Below are 17,180 nucleotides of genomic sequence, written 5' to 3'. Positions count from 1 at the left end.
AAGAAGCAGGTCAGAAAAACTGCGAATACGTGAAGCACGTGGCCGCAAATGTAGAGGCAGGTCAGAAATCCCCTGAAAACAGCCATGAAAAACCACAAATACGTGAACCACATGGCCGCGAATGTGGAAGCAGGTCAGAACAACCCTGAATACAGCCATGAAAAACCGCGAATACGTGAAGCACATGGCCGTGAATGTGAAAGCACATCAGAAAAACCTTGAACACAGCCATGAAAAACCGCGAATATGTGAAGCACATGGCCACGGATTTGGAAACACATCAGAAACCCCTGAATACAGCCATGAAAAATCGCGAATGCGTGAAGCACATGGCCGTGAATGTAGAAGCACATCAGAAAAACCCAGAATACAGCCATGAAAAACCGCGAATACATGAAGCACATGGCTATGAATGTAGAAGCACATCAGAATAACCCTGAATACAGCCATGAAAAACCGCGAATACGTGAAGCACATGGCCGTGAATGCAGAAGCAGATCAGAAAAACCCTGAATACAGCCATGAAAAACCGTAAATACGTGAAGCACATGGCCACGAATGTAGAAGCACATCAGAAAAAAATTGAATACAGACATGAAAAACAGTGAATACGTGAAGCAGATGGCCGCGAATGTGGAAGCACATCAGAAAAACCCTGAATATAGCCATGAAAAACCGCGAATATATGAAGCACATGGCCGAGAATGTGGAAGCACATCAGAATAACCCTGAATACAGCCACGAAAAACCGCGAATACGTGAAGCACATGGCTGTGAATGCAGAAGCGCATCAGAAAAATCCCTAATACAGCCATGAGAAACCGCGAATATGTGAAGCACATGGCCGCGGATGTAGAAGGATATCAGAAAAACCCTGAATACAGCCATGAAAAAGGGTGAATACGTGAAGCATATGGCCGCGAATGGAGAAGCACCTAAGAAAAACTCAGAATACAACCATGAAAAACCGCGAATACGTGAAGCACATGGCCGCAAATGTCGAAGCAGGTCAAAAAACTGCGAATACGTGAAGCACATGGCCGCAAATGAAGAAGCAGGTCAGAAAAACCCTGACTACAGCCATGAAAAACCGAGAATACGTGAAGCACATGGCCGTGAATAAAGAAACACATCAGAAAAACGCTGAATACAGCCATGAAAAACTGTGAATACATGAAGCACATGGCCACAAATGGAGAAGCACATCAGAAAAACCATAAATACAGCCATGAAAAACTGTGAATACGAGAAGCACATGGCCGTGAATGTGGAAGCACATCAGAAAAACCATGAATACAGCCATGAAAAACCTTGAATACGTGAAGCACATGGCCGCGAATGTAGAAGCATATCAGAAAAACTTCAATAAAGCCATGAACAACCGCAAATATGTGAAGCACATGGCAACGGATGTCGAAGGACATCAGAAAAATCCTGAATACAGCCATGAAAAACCGCGAATACGTGAAGCACATGGCCGCGAATGTAGAAGCAGGTCAGAAAAACCCTAAATACAGCCATGAAAAACCGTGAATACGTGAAGCACATGGCCGCAAATGTCGAAGCAGGTCAGAAAAACTGCGAATACGTGAAGCTCATGGCCGCAAATGAAGAAGGAGGTCAGAAAAACCCTGAATACAGCCATGAAAAACCGCAAATACGTCAAGCGCATGGCCGTGAATATAGAAACACATCAGAAAAACGCTGAATACGTGAAGCACATGGCCGCCAATGGAGAAGCACATCAGAAAATCCCAGAATACAGCCATGAAAAATCACGAATACATGAAGCAGATGGCCACGAATGTCGAAGCAGGTCAGAAAAACCCTGAATGCAGCCATGAAAAACCGCGAATACGTGAAGCACATGGCCGCAAATGCAGAAGCACATCAGAAAAACCGAGAATTCGTGAAGCACATGGCCATGAATGTAGAAGCACATCAGAAAAATCATGAATTCAGCCATGAAACACCTTGAAGACGAGAAGCACATGGCCACGAATGTAGAAGCACATCAGAAAAACCATGAATCCAGCCATGAAAAACCGCGAATATGTGAAGCACATGGCCGCGAATGAAGAAGCACATCAGAAAAACCATGAATACCACCATGAAAAACCGTAAATACATGAAGCACATGGCCGCGACTGTAGAAGCAAATCAGAAAACCCATGAATACAGCCATAAAAAACCATGAATACATGATGCACATGGCCGCGAATGTTGAAGCACAGAAGAAAAACCATGAAAACAGCCATGAAAAACCGTGAATACGTGAAGCACATGGCCGCAAATGGAGAAGCAGATCAGAAAAACCCTGAATACAGCCATGAAAAACCGTGAATATAAGAAGCACAAGGCCACGGATGTGGAAGCACATCAGAAAAACCCAGAATACAGCCATGAAAAATCGCAAATACGTGAAGCACATGGCCGCGAATGTAGAAGCACATCAGAAAAACCTTCAATATAGCCATGAAAAACCGCGAATATGTGAAGCACATGGCCGCAAATGTAACAGCAGGTCAGAAAAACCCTGAATACAGCCATTAAAAACCGCGAATATGTGAAGCACATGGCCACGGATGTGGAAGCACATCAGAATAACCCTGAATACAGCCATGAAAAACTGCGAATACGTGAAGCACATGGCCGCGAATGTCGAAGCAGGTCAGAAAAACCCTGAATTCAACCATGAAAAACGGTGAATACGTGAAGCACATGGCCGCAAATGTGGAAGCAGGTCAGAAAAACTGCGAATACGTGAAGCACATGGCCGCAAATGTAGAAGCAGGTCAGAAAAACTGCGAATACGTGAAGCACATGGCCGCAAATGTAGAAACAGGTCAGAAAAACCCTGAATACAGCCATGAAAAACCATGAATATGTGAAGCACATGGCCGCGAATGTAGAAACACATCAGAAAAACCCTGAATACAGCCATGAAAAACCGCGAATACGTGAAGCACATGGCCGTGAATGTCGAAGCACATCAGAAAAACCCTGAATACAGCAATGAAAAACCGCGAATATGTGAAGCACATGGCCGCGAATGCAGAAGCAGGTCAGAAAAACCCTGAAAACAGCCATGAAAAACTGTTAATACGTGAAGCACATGGCCACAAATGTAGAAGCAGGTCAGAAAAACCATGAACACAGCCATGAAAAACCGCGAATATGTGAATTACATGGCCGTGAATATAGAAACACATCAGAAAAACGCTGAATCCAGCCATGAAAAACCGTGAATCCGTGAAGCACATGGCCGCGAATGTAGAAGCACATCAGAAAAACCCTGAAAACAGCCATGAAAAACAGTGAATACGTGAAGCACATGGCCGCAAATGAAGAAGCAGGTCAGAAAAACTGCGAATACGTGAAGCACATGGCCGCAAATGTAGAATCAGGTGAGAAAAACCCTGAATACAGCCATGAAAAACCGCGAATACATGAAGCACATGGCCATGAATATAGAAACACATCAGAATAACCCTGAATAAAGCCATGAAAAACCGCGAATACGTGAAGCACATGGCTGTGAATGTAGAAGCGCATCAGAAAAACCCCAAATACAGCCATGAAAAACCGCGAATACGTGAAGCACATGGCCGCGAATGTAGAAGCAGGTCAGAAAAACCCTGAATACAGCCATGAAAAACGGTGAATACGTGAAGCACATGGCCGCGAATGTAGAAGCACATCAGAAAAACCCTGAATACAGGCATGAAAAACCGTGAACACATGAAGCACATGGCCGCGAATGAAGAAGCAGATCAGAATAACCCTGAATACAGCCATGAAAAACCGCGAATCCGTGAAGCACATGGCCGTGAATGTAGAAGCAGATCAGAAAAAGGCTGAATAAGTGAAGCACATGGCCGCGAATGTAGAAACACATCAGAAAAACCCTGAATACAGCCATGAAAAACCGCGAATCCATGAAGCACATGGCCGTGAATGTAGAAGCAGATCAGAAAAACCCTGAATACAGCCATGAAAAACCGCGAATCCATGAAACACATGGCCGTGAATGTAGAAGCAGATCAGAAAAACCCAGAATACAGCCATGAAAAACCGCGAATACATGAAGCACATGGCTACAAATGTAGAAGCACATCAGAATAACCCAGAATACAGCCATGAAAAACCGCGAATACGTGAAGCACATGGCCGCGAATGTAGAAGCACATCAGAAAAACCCTGAATACAGCCATGAAAAACAGTGAATACGTGAAGCACATGGCCGCAAATGAAGAAGCAGGTCAGAAAAACTGCGAATACGTGAAGCACATGGCCGCAAATGTAGAAGCAGGTGAGAAAAACCCTGAATACAGCCATGAAAAACCGCGAATACATGAAGCACATGGCCGTGAATATAGAAACACATCAGAAAAACGCTGATTACAGCCATGAAAAACTGTGAATACGTGAAGCACATGGCCGCGAATGTAGAAACACATCAGAAAAACCCAGAATACAGCCATGAAAAACCGCGAATACGTGAAGCACATGGCTACGAATGTAGAAGCACACCAGAATAACCCTGAATACAGCCATGAAAAACCGCGAATACATGAAGCACATGGCCGTGAATGTAGAAGCAGATCAGAAAAACCCTGAATACAGCCATGAAAAACCGCGAATACGTGAAGCACATGGCCGTGAATGTAGAAGCAGATCAGAAAAACCCTGAATACAGCCATGAAAAACCGTGAATACGTGAAGCACATGGCCGCGAATGTAGAAGCAGATCAGAAAAAAATTGAATACAGCCATGAAAAACAGTGAATACGTGAAGCAGATGGCCGCGAATGTGGAAGCACATCAGAAAAAAACCTGAATACAGCCATGAAAAACCGCGAATACATGAAGCACATGGCTGTGAATGTAGAAGTGCATCAGAAAAACCCCTAATACAGCCATGAAAAACCGCGAATACGTGAAGCACATGGCCGCGAATGTAGAAGCAGGTCAGAAAAACCCTGAATACAGCCATGACAAACGGTGAATACGTGAAGAACATGGCCGCGAATGTAGAAGAAGGTCAGAATAACCCTGAATACAGCTATGAAAAACGGTGAATACGTGAAGCATATGGCCGCGAATGGAGAAGCAGATCAGAAAAACCGCGAAGACGTGAAGCACGTGGCCGCAAATGTAGAGGCAGGTCAGAAATCCCCTGAAAACAGCCATGAAAAACCACAAATACGTGAACCACATGGCCGCGAATGTGGAAGCAGGTCAGAACAACCCTGAATACAGCCATGAAAAACCGCGAATACGTGAAGCACATGGCCGTGAATGTGAAAGCACATCAGAAAAACCTTGAACACAGCCATGAAAAACCGCGAATATGTGAAGCACATGGCCACGGATTTGGAAACACATCAGAAACCCCTGAATACAGCCATGAAAAATCGCGAATGCGTGAAGCACATGGCCGTGAATGTAGAAGCACATCAGAAAAACCCAGAATACAGCCATGAAAAACCGCGAATACATGAAGCACATGGCTATGAATGTAGAAGCACATCAGAATAACCCTGAATACAGCCATGAAAAACCGCGAAAACGTGAAGCACATGGCCGTGAATGCAGAAGCAGATCAGAAAAACCCTGAATACAGCCATGAAAAACCGTAAATACGTGAAGCACATGGCCACGAATGTAGAAGCACATCAGAAAAAAATTGAATACAGACATGAAAAACAGTGAATACGTGAAGCAGATGGCCGCGAATGTGGAAGCACATCAGAAAAACCCTGAATATAGCCATGAAAAACCGCGAATATATGAAGCACATGGCCGAGAATGTGGAAGCACATCAGAATAACCCTGAATACAGCCACGAAAAACCGCGAATACGTGAAGCACATGGCTGTGAATGCAGAAGCGCATCAGAAAAATCCCTAATACAGCCATGAGAAACCGCGAATATGTGAAGCACATGGCCGCGGATGTAGAAGGATATCAGAAAACCCTGAATACAGCCATGAAAAAGGGTGAATACGTGAAGCATATGGCCGCGAATGGAGAAGCACCTCAGAAAAACTCAGAATACAACCATGAAAAACCGCGAATACGTGAAGCACATGGCCGCAAATGTCGAAGCAGGTCAAAAAACTGCGAATACGTGAAGCACATGGCCGCAAATGTAGAAACAGGTCAGAAAAACCCTGAATACAGCCATGAAAAACCATGAATATGTGAAGCACATGGCCGCGAATGTAGAAACACATCAGAAAAACCCTGAATACAGCCATGAAAAACCGCGAATACGTGAAGCACATGGCCGTGAATGTCGAAGCACATCAGAAAAACCCTGAATACAGCAATGAAAAACCGCGAATATGTGAAGCACATGGCCGCGAATGCAGAAGCAGGTCAGAAAAACCCTGAAAACAGCCATGAAAAACTGTTAATACGTGAAGCACATGGCCACAAATGTAGAAGCAGGTCAGAAAAACCATGAACACAGCCATGAAAAACCGCGAATATGTGAAGCACATGGCCGTGAATATAGAAACACATCAGAAAAACGCTGAATCCAGCCATGAAAAACCGTGAATCCGTGAAGCACATGGCCGCGAATGTAGAAGCACATCAGAAAAACCCTGAAAACAGCCATGAAAAACCGTGAATACGTGAAGCACATGGCCGCGAATGAAGAAGCAGATCAGAAAAACCCTGAATACAGCCATGAAAAACAGTGAATACGTGAATTACATGGCCGCGAATGTCGAAGCACATCAGAAAAACCCAGAATACAGCCATGAAAAACCACGAATACGTGAAGCACATGGCCGCGAATGTAGAAGCACATCAGAAAAACCCTGAATACAGCCATGAAAAACAGTGAATACGTGAAGCACATGGCCGCAAATGAAGAAGCAGGTCAGAAAAACTGCGAATACGTGAAGCACATGGCCGCAAATGTAGAATCAGGTGAGAAAAACCCTGAATACAGCCATGAAAAACCGCGAATACATGAAGCACATGGCCATGAATATAGAAACACATCAGAAAAACGCTGATTACAGCCATGAAAAACTGTGAATACGTGAAGCACATGGCCGCGAATGTAGAAACACATCAGAAAAACCCAGAATACAGCCATGAAAAACCGCGAATACATGAAGTACATGGCCACGAATGTAGAAGCAGGTCAGAAAAAGCCTGAATACAGCCATGAAAAACTGTGAATACATGAAGCACATGGCTACGAATGTAGAAGCACACCAGAATAACCCTGAATACAGCCATGAAAAACCGCGAATACATGAAGCACATGGCCGTGAATGTAGAAGCAGATCAGAAAAACCCTGAATACAGCCATGAAAAACCGCGAATACGTGAAGCACATGGCCGTGAATGTAGAAGCAGATCAGAAAAACCCTGAATACAGCCATGAAAAACCGTGAATACGTGAAGCACATGGCCGCGAATGTAGAAGCAGATCAGAAAAAAATTGAATACAGCCATGAAAAACAGTGAATACGTGAAGCAGATGGCCGCGAATGTGGAAGCACATCAGAAAAAACCTGAATACAGCCATGAAAAACCGCGAATACATGAAGCACATGGCTGTGAATGTAGAAGTGCATCAGAAAAACCCCTAATACAGCCATGAAAAACCGCGAATACGTGAAGCACATGGCCGCGAATGTAGAAGCAGGTCAGAAAAACCCTGCATACAGCCATGACAAACGGTGAATACGTGAAGAACATGGCCGCGAATGTAGAAGAAGGTCAGAATAACCCTGAATACAGCCATGAAAAACGGTGAATACGTGAAGCATATGGCCGCGAATGGAGAAGCAGATCAGAAAAACCGCGAAGACGTGAAGCACGTGGCCGCAAATGTAGAGACAGGTCAGAAATCCCCTGAAAACAGCCATGAAAAACCACAAATACGTGAACCACATGGCCGCGAATGTGGAAGCAGGTCAGAACAACCCTGAATACAGCCATGAAAAACCGCGAATACGTGAAGCACATGGCCGTGAATGTGAAAGCACATCAGAAAAACCTTGAACACAGCCATGAAAAACCGCGAATATGTGAAGCACATGGCCACGGATTTGGAAACACATCAGAAACCCCTGAATACAGCCATGAAAAATCGCGAATGCGTGAAGCTCATGGCCGTGAATGTAGAAGCACATCAGAAAAACCCAGAATACAGCCATGAAAAACCGCGAATACATGAAGCACATGGCTATGAATGTAGAAGCACATCAGAATAACCCTGAATATAGCCATGAAAAACCGCGAATATATGAAGCACATGGCCGAGAATGTGGAAGCACATCAGAATAACCCTGAATACAGCCACGAAAAACCGCGAATATGTGAAGCACATGGCCGCGGATGTAGAAGGATATCAGAAAACCCTGAATACAGCCATGAAAAAGGGTGAATACGTGAAGCATATGGCCGCGAATGGAGAAGCACCTCAGAAAAACTCAGAATACAACCATGAAAAACCACGAATACGTGAAGCACATGGCCGCAAATGTCGAAGCAGGTCAAAAAACTGCGAATACGTGAAGCACATGGCCGCAAATGAAGAAGCAGGTCAGAAAAACCCTGACTACAGCCATGAAAAACCGAGAATACGTGAAGCACATGGCCGTGAATAAAGAAACACATCAGAAAAACGCTGAATACAGCCATGAAAAACTGTGAATACATGAAGCACATGGCTGCGAATGCAGAAGCAGATCAGAAAAACCAAGAATAACAGCCATGAAAAACCGTGAATACATGAAGCACATGGCCACAAATGGAGAAGCACATCAGAAAAACCATAAATACAGCCATGAAAAACTGTGAATACGAGAAGCACATGGCCGTGAATGTGGAAGCACATCAGAAAAACCATGAATACAGCCATGAAAAACCTTGAATACGTGAAGCACATGGCCGCGAATGTAGAAGCATATCAGAAAAACTTCAATAAAGCCATGAACAACCGCGAATATGTGAAGCACATGGCAACGGATGTCGAAGCACATCAGAAAAATCCTGAATACAGCCATGAAAAACCGCGAATACGTGAAGCACATGGCCGCGAATGTAGAAGCAGGTCAGAAAAACCCTAAATACAGCCATGAAAAACCGTGAATACGTGAAGCACATGGCCGTAAATGTCGAAGCAGGTCAGAAAAACTGCGAATACGTGAAGCTCATGGCCGCAAATGAAGAAGGAGGTCAGAAAAACCCTGAATACAGCCATGAAAAACCGCAAATACGTCAAGCGCATGGCCGTGAATATAGAAACACATCAGAAAAACGCTGAATACGTGAAGCACATGGCCGCCAATGGAGAAGCACATCAGAAAATCCCAGAATACAGCCATGAAAAATCACGAATACATGAAGCAGATGGCCACGAATGTCGAAGCAGGTCAGAAAAACCCTGAATGCAGCCATGAAAAACCGCGAATACGTGAAGCACATGGCCGCAAATGCAGAAGCACATCAGAAAAACCGAGAATTCGTGAAGCACATGGCCATGAATGTAGAAGCACATCAGAAAAATCATGAATTCAGCCATGAAACACCTTGAAGACGTGAAGCACATGGCCACGAATGTAGAAGCACATCAGAAAAACCATGAATACAGCCATGAAAAACCGCGAATATGTGAAGCACATGGCCGCGAATGAAGAAGCACATCAGAAAAACCATGAATACCACCATGAAAACCGTAAATACATGAAGCACATGGCCGCGACTGTAGAAGCACATCAGAAAACCAATGAATACAGCCATAAAAAACCATGAATACATGAAGCACATGGCCGCGAATGTTGAAGCACATAAGAAAAACCATGAAAACAGCCATGAAAAACCGTGAATACGTGAAGCACATGGCCGCAAATGGAGAAGCAGATCAGAAAAACCCTGAATACAGCCATGAAAAACCGTGAATATAAGAAGCACATGGCCGTGAATGTGGAAGCACATCAGAAAAACCCAGAATACAGCCATGAAAAACCGCAAATACGTGAAGCACACGGCCGCGAATGTAGAAGCAGATCAGAAAAACCTTGAATACAGCCATGAAAAACAGTGAATACGTGAAGTACATGGCCGCGAATGTCGAAGCACATTAGAAAAACCCAGAATACAGCCATGAAAAACCGCGAATACATGAAGCACATGGCCACGAATGTAGAAGCAGGTCAGAAAAAGCCTGAATACAGCCATGAAAAACTGCGAATACATGAAGCACATGGCTACGAATGTTGAAGCACATCAGAATAACCCAGAATACAGCCATGAAAAACCGCGAATCCGTGAAGCACATGGCCGTGAATGTAGAAGCAGATCAGAAAAAGGCTGAATACGTGAAGCACATGGCCGCGAATGTAGAAACACATCAGAAAAACCCTGAATACAGCCATGAAAAACCGCGAATCCATGAAGCACATGGCCGTGAATGTAGAAGCAGATCAGAAAAACCCTGAATACAGCCATGAAAAACCATGAATACGTGAAGCACATGGCCGCGAATGTAGAAGCACATCAGAAAAAAATTGAATACAGCCATGAAAAACAGTGAATACGTAAAGCAGATGGTCGCGAATGTGGAAGCACATCAGAAAAACCCTGAATACAGCCATGAAAAACCGCGAATACATGAAGCACATGGCCGAGAATGTGGAAGCACATCAGAATAACCCTGAATAAAGCCATGAAAAACCGCGAATACGTGAAGCACATGGCTGTGAATGTAGAAGCGCATCAGAAAAACCCCAAATACAGCCATGAAAAACCGCGAATACGTGAAGCACATGGCCGCGAATGTAGAAGCAGGTCAGAAAAACCCTGAATACAGCCATGAAAAACGGTGAATACGTGAAGAACATGGCCGCGAATGTAGAAGCACATCAGAAAAATCCTGAATACAGCCATGAAAAACCGCGAATACGTGAAGCACATGGCCGCGAATGTAGAAGCACATCAGAAAAACCCTGAATACAGGCATGAAAAACCGTGAACACATGAAGCACATGGCCGCGAATGAAGAAGCACATCAGAAAAACCCTGAATACAGCCATGAAAAACAGTGAATACGTGAAGCACATGGCCGCAAATGAAGAAGCAGGTCAGAAAAACTGCGAATACGTGAAGCACATGGCCGCAAATGTAGAATCAGGTGAGAAAAACCCTGAATACAGCCATGAAAAACCGCGAATACATGAAGCACATGGCCGTGAATATAGAAACACATCAGAAAAACGCTGATTACAGCCATGAAAAACTGTGAATACGTGAAGCACATGGCCGCGAATGTAGAAACACATCAGAAAAACCCAGAATACAGCCATGAAAAACCGCGAATACGTGAAGCACATGGCTACGAATGTAGAAGCACACCAGAATAACCCTGAATACAGCCATGAAAAACCGCGAATACATGAAGCACATGGCCGTGAATGTAGAAGCAGATCAGAAAAACCCTGAATACAGCCATGAAAAACCGCGAATACGTGAAGCACATGGCCGTGAATGTAGAAGCAGATCAGAAAAACCCTGAATACAGCCATGAAAAACCGTGAATACGTGAAGCACATGGCCGCGAATGTAGAAGCAGATCAGAAAAAAATTGAATACAGCCATGAAAAACAGTGAATACGTGAAGCAGATGGCCGCGAATGTGGAAGCACATCAGAAAAAACCTGAATACAGCCATGAAAAACCGCGAATACATGAAGCACATGGCTGTGAATGTAGAAGTGCATCAGAAAAACCCCTAATACAGCCATGAAAAACCGCGAATACGTGAAGCACATGGCCGCGAATGTAGAAGCAGGTCAGAAAAACCCTGAATACAGCCATGACAAACGGTGAATACGTGAAGAACATGGCCGCGAATGTAGAAGAAGGTCAGAATAACCCTGAATACAGCTATGAAAAACGGTGAATACGTGAAGCATATGGCCGCGAATGGAGAAGCAGATCAGAAAAACCGCGAAGACGTGAAGCACGTGGCCGCAAATGTAGAGGCAGGTCAGAAATCCCCTGAAAACAGCCATGAAAAACCACAAATACGTGAACCACATGGCCGCGAATGTGGAAGCAGGTCAGAACAACCCTGAATACAGCCATGAAAAACCGCGAATACGTGAAGCACATGGCCGTGAATGTGAAAGCACATCAGAAAAACCTTGAACACAGCCATGAAAAACCGCGAGTATGTGAAGCACATGGCCACGGATTTGGAAACACATCAGAAACCCCTGAATACAGCCATGAAAAATCGCGAATGCGTGAAGCACATGGCCGTGAATGTAGAAGCACATCAGAAAAACCCAGAATACAGCCATGAAAAACCGCGAATACATGAAGCACATGGCTATGAATGTAGAAGCACATCAGAATAACCCTGAATACAGCCATGAAAAACCGCGAATACGTGAAGCACATGGCCGTGAATGCAGAAGCAGATCAGAAAAACCCTGAATACAGCCATGAAAAACCGTAAATACGTGAAGCACATGGCCACGAATGTAGAAGCACATCAGAAAAAAATTGAATACAGACATGAAAAACAGTGAATACGTGAAGCAGATGGCCGCGAATGTGGAAGCACATCAGAAAAACCCTGAATATAGCCATGAAAAACCGCGAATATATGAAGCACATGGCCGAGAATGTGGAAGCACATCAGAATAACCCTGAATACAGCCACGAAAAACCGCGAATACGTGAAGCACATGGCTGTGAATGCAGAAGCGCATCAGAAAAATCCCTAATACAGCCATGAGAAACCGCGAATATGTGAAGCACATGGCCGCGGATGTAGAAGGATATCAGAAAACCCTGAATACAGCCATGAAAAAGGGTGAATACGTGAAGCATATGGCCGCGAATGGAGAAGCACCTCAGAAAAACTCAGAATACAACCATGAAAAACCGCGAATACGTGAAGCACATGGCCGCAAATGTCGAAGCAGGTCAAAAAACTGCGAATACGTGAAGCACATGGCCGCAAATGAAGAAGCAGGTCAGAAAAACCCTGACTACAGCCATGAAAAACCGAGAATACGTGAAGCACATGGCCGTGAATAAAGAAACACATCAGAAAAACGCTGAATACAGCCATGAAAAACTGTGAATACATGAAGCACATGGCTGCGAATGCAGAAGCAGATCAGAAAAACCAAGAATAACAGCCATGAAAAACCGTGAATACATGAAGCACATGGCCACAAATGGAGAAGCACATCAGAAAAACCATAAATACAGCCATGAAAAACTGTGAATACGAGAAGCACATGGCCGTGAATGTGGAAGCACATCAGAAAAACCATGAATACAGCCATGAAAAACCTTGAATACGTGAAGCACATGGCCGCGAATGTAGAAGCATATCAGAAAAACTTCAATAAAGCCATGAACAACCGCGAATATGTGAAGCACATGGCAACGGATGTCGAAGCACATCAGAAAAATCCTGAATACAGCCATGAAAAACCGCGAATACGTGAAGCACATGGCCGCGAATGTAGAAGCAGGTCAGAAAAACCCTAAATACAGCCATGAAAAACCGTGAATACGTGAAGCACATGGCCGTAAATGTCGAAGCAGGTCAGAAAAACTGCGAATACGTGAAGCTCATGGCCGCAAATGAAGAAGGAGGTCAGAAAAACCCTGAATACAGCCATGAAAAACCGCAAATACGTCAAGCGCATGGCCGTGAATATAGAAACACATCAGAAAAACGCTGAATACGTGAAGCACATGGCCGCCAATGGAGAAGCACATCAGAAAATCCCAGAATACAGCCATGAAAAATCACGAATACATGAAGCAGATGGCCACGAATGTCGAAGCAGGTCAGAAAAACCCTGAATGCAGCCATGAAAAACCGCGAATACGTGAAGCACATGGCCGCAAATGCAGAAGCACATCAGAAAAACCGAGAATTCGTGAAGCACATGGCCATGAATGTAGAAGCACATCAGAAAAATCATGAATTCAGCCATGAAACACCTTGAAGACGTGAAGCACATGGCCACGAATGTAGAAGCACATCAGAAAAACCATGAATACAGCCATGAAAAACCGCGAATATGTGAAGCACATGGCCGCGAATGAAGAAGCACATCAGAAAAACCATGAATACCACCATGAAAAACCGTAAATACATGAAGCACATGGCCGCGACTGTAGAAGCACATCAGAAAACCAATGAATACAGCCATAAAAAACCATGAATACATGAAGCACATGGCCGCGAATGTTGAAGCACATAAGAAAAACCATGAAAACAGCCATGAAAAACCGTGAATACGTGAAGCACATGGCCGCAAATGGAGAAGCAGATCAGAAAAACCCTGAATACAGCCATGAAAAACCGTGAATATAAGAAGCACATGGCCGTGAATGTGGAAGCACATCAGAAAAACCCAGAATACAGCCATGAAAAACCGCAAATACGTGAAGCACACGGCCGCGAATGTAGAAGCAGATCAGAAAAACCTTGAATACAGCCATGAAAAACAGTGAATACGTGAAGTACATGGCCGCGAATGTCGAAGCACATTAGAAAAACCCAGAATACAGCCATGAAAAACCGCGAATACATGAAGCACATGGCCACGAATGTAGAAGCAGGTCAGAAAAAGCCTGAATACAGCCATGAAAAACTGCGAATACATGAAGCACATGGCTACGAATGTTGAAGCACATCAGAATAACCCAGAATACAGCCATGAAAAACCGCGAATCCGTGAAGCACATGGCCGTGAATGTAGAAGCAGATCAGAAAAAGGCTGAATACGTGAAGCACATGGCCGCGAATGTAGAAACACATCAGAAAAACCCTGAATACAGCCATGAAAAACCGCGAATCCATGAAGCACATGGCCGTGAATGTAGAAGCAGATCAGAAAAACCCTGAATACAGCCATGAAAAACCATGAATACGTGAAGCACATGGCCGCGAATGTAGAAGCACATCAGAAAAAAATTGAATACAGCCATGAAAAACAGTGAATACGTAAAGCAGATGGTCGCGAATGTGGAAGCACATCAGAAAAACCCTGAATACAGCCATGAAAAACCGCGAATACATGAAGCACATGGCCGAGAATGTGGAAGCACATCAGAATAACCCTGAATAAAGCCATGAAAAACCGCGAATACGTGAAGCACATGGCTGTGAATGTAGAAGCGCATCAGAAAAACCCCAAATACAGCCATGAAAAACCGCGAATACGTGAAGCACATGGCCGCGAATGTAGAAGCAGGTCAGAAAAACCCTGAATACAGCCATGAAAAACGGTGAATACGTGAAGAACATGGCCGCGAATGTAGAAGCACATCAGAAAAATCCTGAATACAGCCATGAAAAACCGCGAATACGTGAAGCACATGGCCGCGAATGTAGAAGCACATCAGAAAAACCCTGAATACAGGCATGAAAAACCGTGAACACATGAAGCACATGGCCGCGAATGAAGAAGCAGATCAGAAAAACCCTGAATACAGCCATGAAAAACAGTGAATACGTGAATTACATGGCCGCGAATGTCGAAGCACATCAGAAAAACCCAGAATACAGCCATGAAAAACCGCGAATACGTGAAGCACATGGCCGCGAATGTAGAAGCACATCAGAAAAACCCTGAATACAGCCATGAAAAACAGTGAATACGTGAAGCACATGGCCGCAAATGAAGAAGCAGGTCAGAAAAACTGCGAATACGTGAAGCACATGGCCGCAAATGTAGAATCAGGTGAGAAAAACCCTGAATACAGCCATGAAAAACCGCGAATACATGAAGCACATGGCCGTGAATATAGAAACACATCAGAAAAACGCTGATTACAGCCATGAAAAACTGTGAATACGTGAAGCACATGGCCGCGAATGTAGAAACACATCAGAAAAACCCAGAATACAGCCATGAAAAACCGCGAATACATGAAGTACATGGCCACGAATGTAGAAGCAGGTCAGAAAAAGCCTGAATACAGCCATGAAAAACTGTGAATACATGAAGCACATGGCTACGAATGTAGAAGCACACCAGAATAACCCTGAATACAGCCATGAAAAACCGCGAATACATGAAGCACATGGCCGTGAATGTAGAAGCAGATCAGAAAAACCCTGAATACAGCCATGAAAAACCGCGAATACGTGAAGCACATGGCCGTGAATGTAGAAGCAGATCAGAAAAACCCTGAATACAGCCATGAAAAACCGTGAATACGTGAAGCACATGGCCGCGAATGGAGAAGCAGATCAGAAAAAAATTGAATACAGCCATGAAAAACAGTGAATACGTGAAGCAGATGGCCGCGAATGTGGAAGCACATCAGAAAAAACCTGAATACAGCCATGAAAAACCGCGAATACATGAAGCACATGGCTGTGAATGTAGAAGTGCATCAGAAAAACCCCTAATACAGCCATGAAAAACCGCGAATACGTGAAGCACATGGCCGCGAATGTAGAAGCAGGTCAGAAAAACCCTGCATACAGCCATGACAAACGGTGAATACGTGAAGAACATGGCCGCGAATGTAGAAGAAGGTCAGAATAACCCTGAATACAGCCATGAAAAACGGTGAATACGAGAAGCATATGGCCGCGAATGGAGAAGCAGATCAGAAAAACCGCGAAGACGTGAAGCACGTGGCCGCAAATGTAGAGGCAGGTCAGAAATCCCCTGAAAACAGCCATGAAAAACCACAAATACGTGAACCACATGGCCGCGAATGTGGAAGCAGGTCAGAACAACCCTGAATACAGCCATGAAAAACCGCGAATACGTGAAGCACATGGCCGTGAATGTGAAAGCACATCAGAAAAACCTTGAACACAGCCATGAAAAACCGCGAATATGTGAAGCACATGGCCACGGATTTGGAAACACATCAGAAACCCCTGAATACAGCCATGAAAAATCGCGAATGCGTGAAGCACATGGCCGTGAATGTAGAAGCACATCAGAAAAACCCAGAATACAGCCATGAAAAACCGCGAATACATGAAGCACATGGCTATGAATGTAGAAGCACATCAGAATAACCCTGAATACAGCCATGAAAAACCGCGAATACGTGAAGCACATGGCCGTGAATGCAGAAGCAGATCAGAAAAACCCTGAATACAGCCATGAAAAACCGTAAACACGTGAAGCACATGGCCACGA

General features: G+C 44.3%; 1 long non-coding RNA gene across 1 annotated transcript in view; it reads right to left on the bottom strand.

Annotated features, from left to right (window-relative positions):
* Positions 1-17,180, bottom strand: part of LOC147030269 (uncharacterized) — an 86,794-nt gene that overhangs the window by 27,989 nt on the left and 41,625 nt on the right. The window lies entirely within an intron of this gene.

This window comes from Eptatretus burgeri, chromosome 3 (assembly GCF_056783735.1).
Source record: "Eptatretus burgeri isolate ZD-2024b chromosome 3, Ebu_testis_v1, whole genome shotgun sequence".
NCBI lineage: Eukaryota > Metazoa > Chordata > Myxini > Myxiniformes > Myxinidae > Eptatretus > Eptatretus burgeri.
Note: the sequence above shows the minus strand (reverse complement) of the source record. Positions and strands in the feature narration are given on the sequence as shown.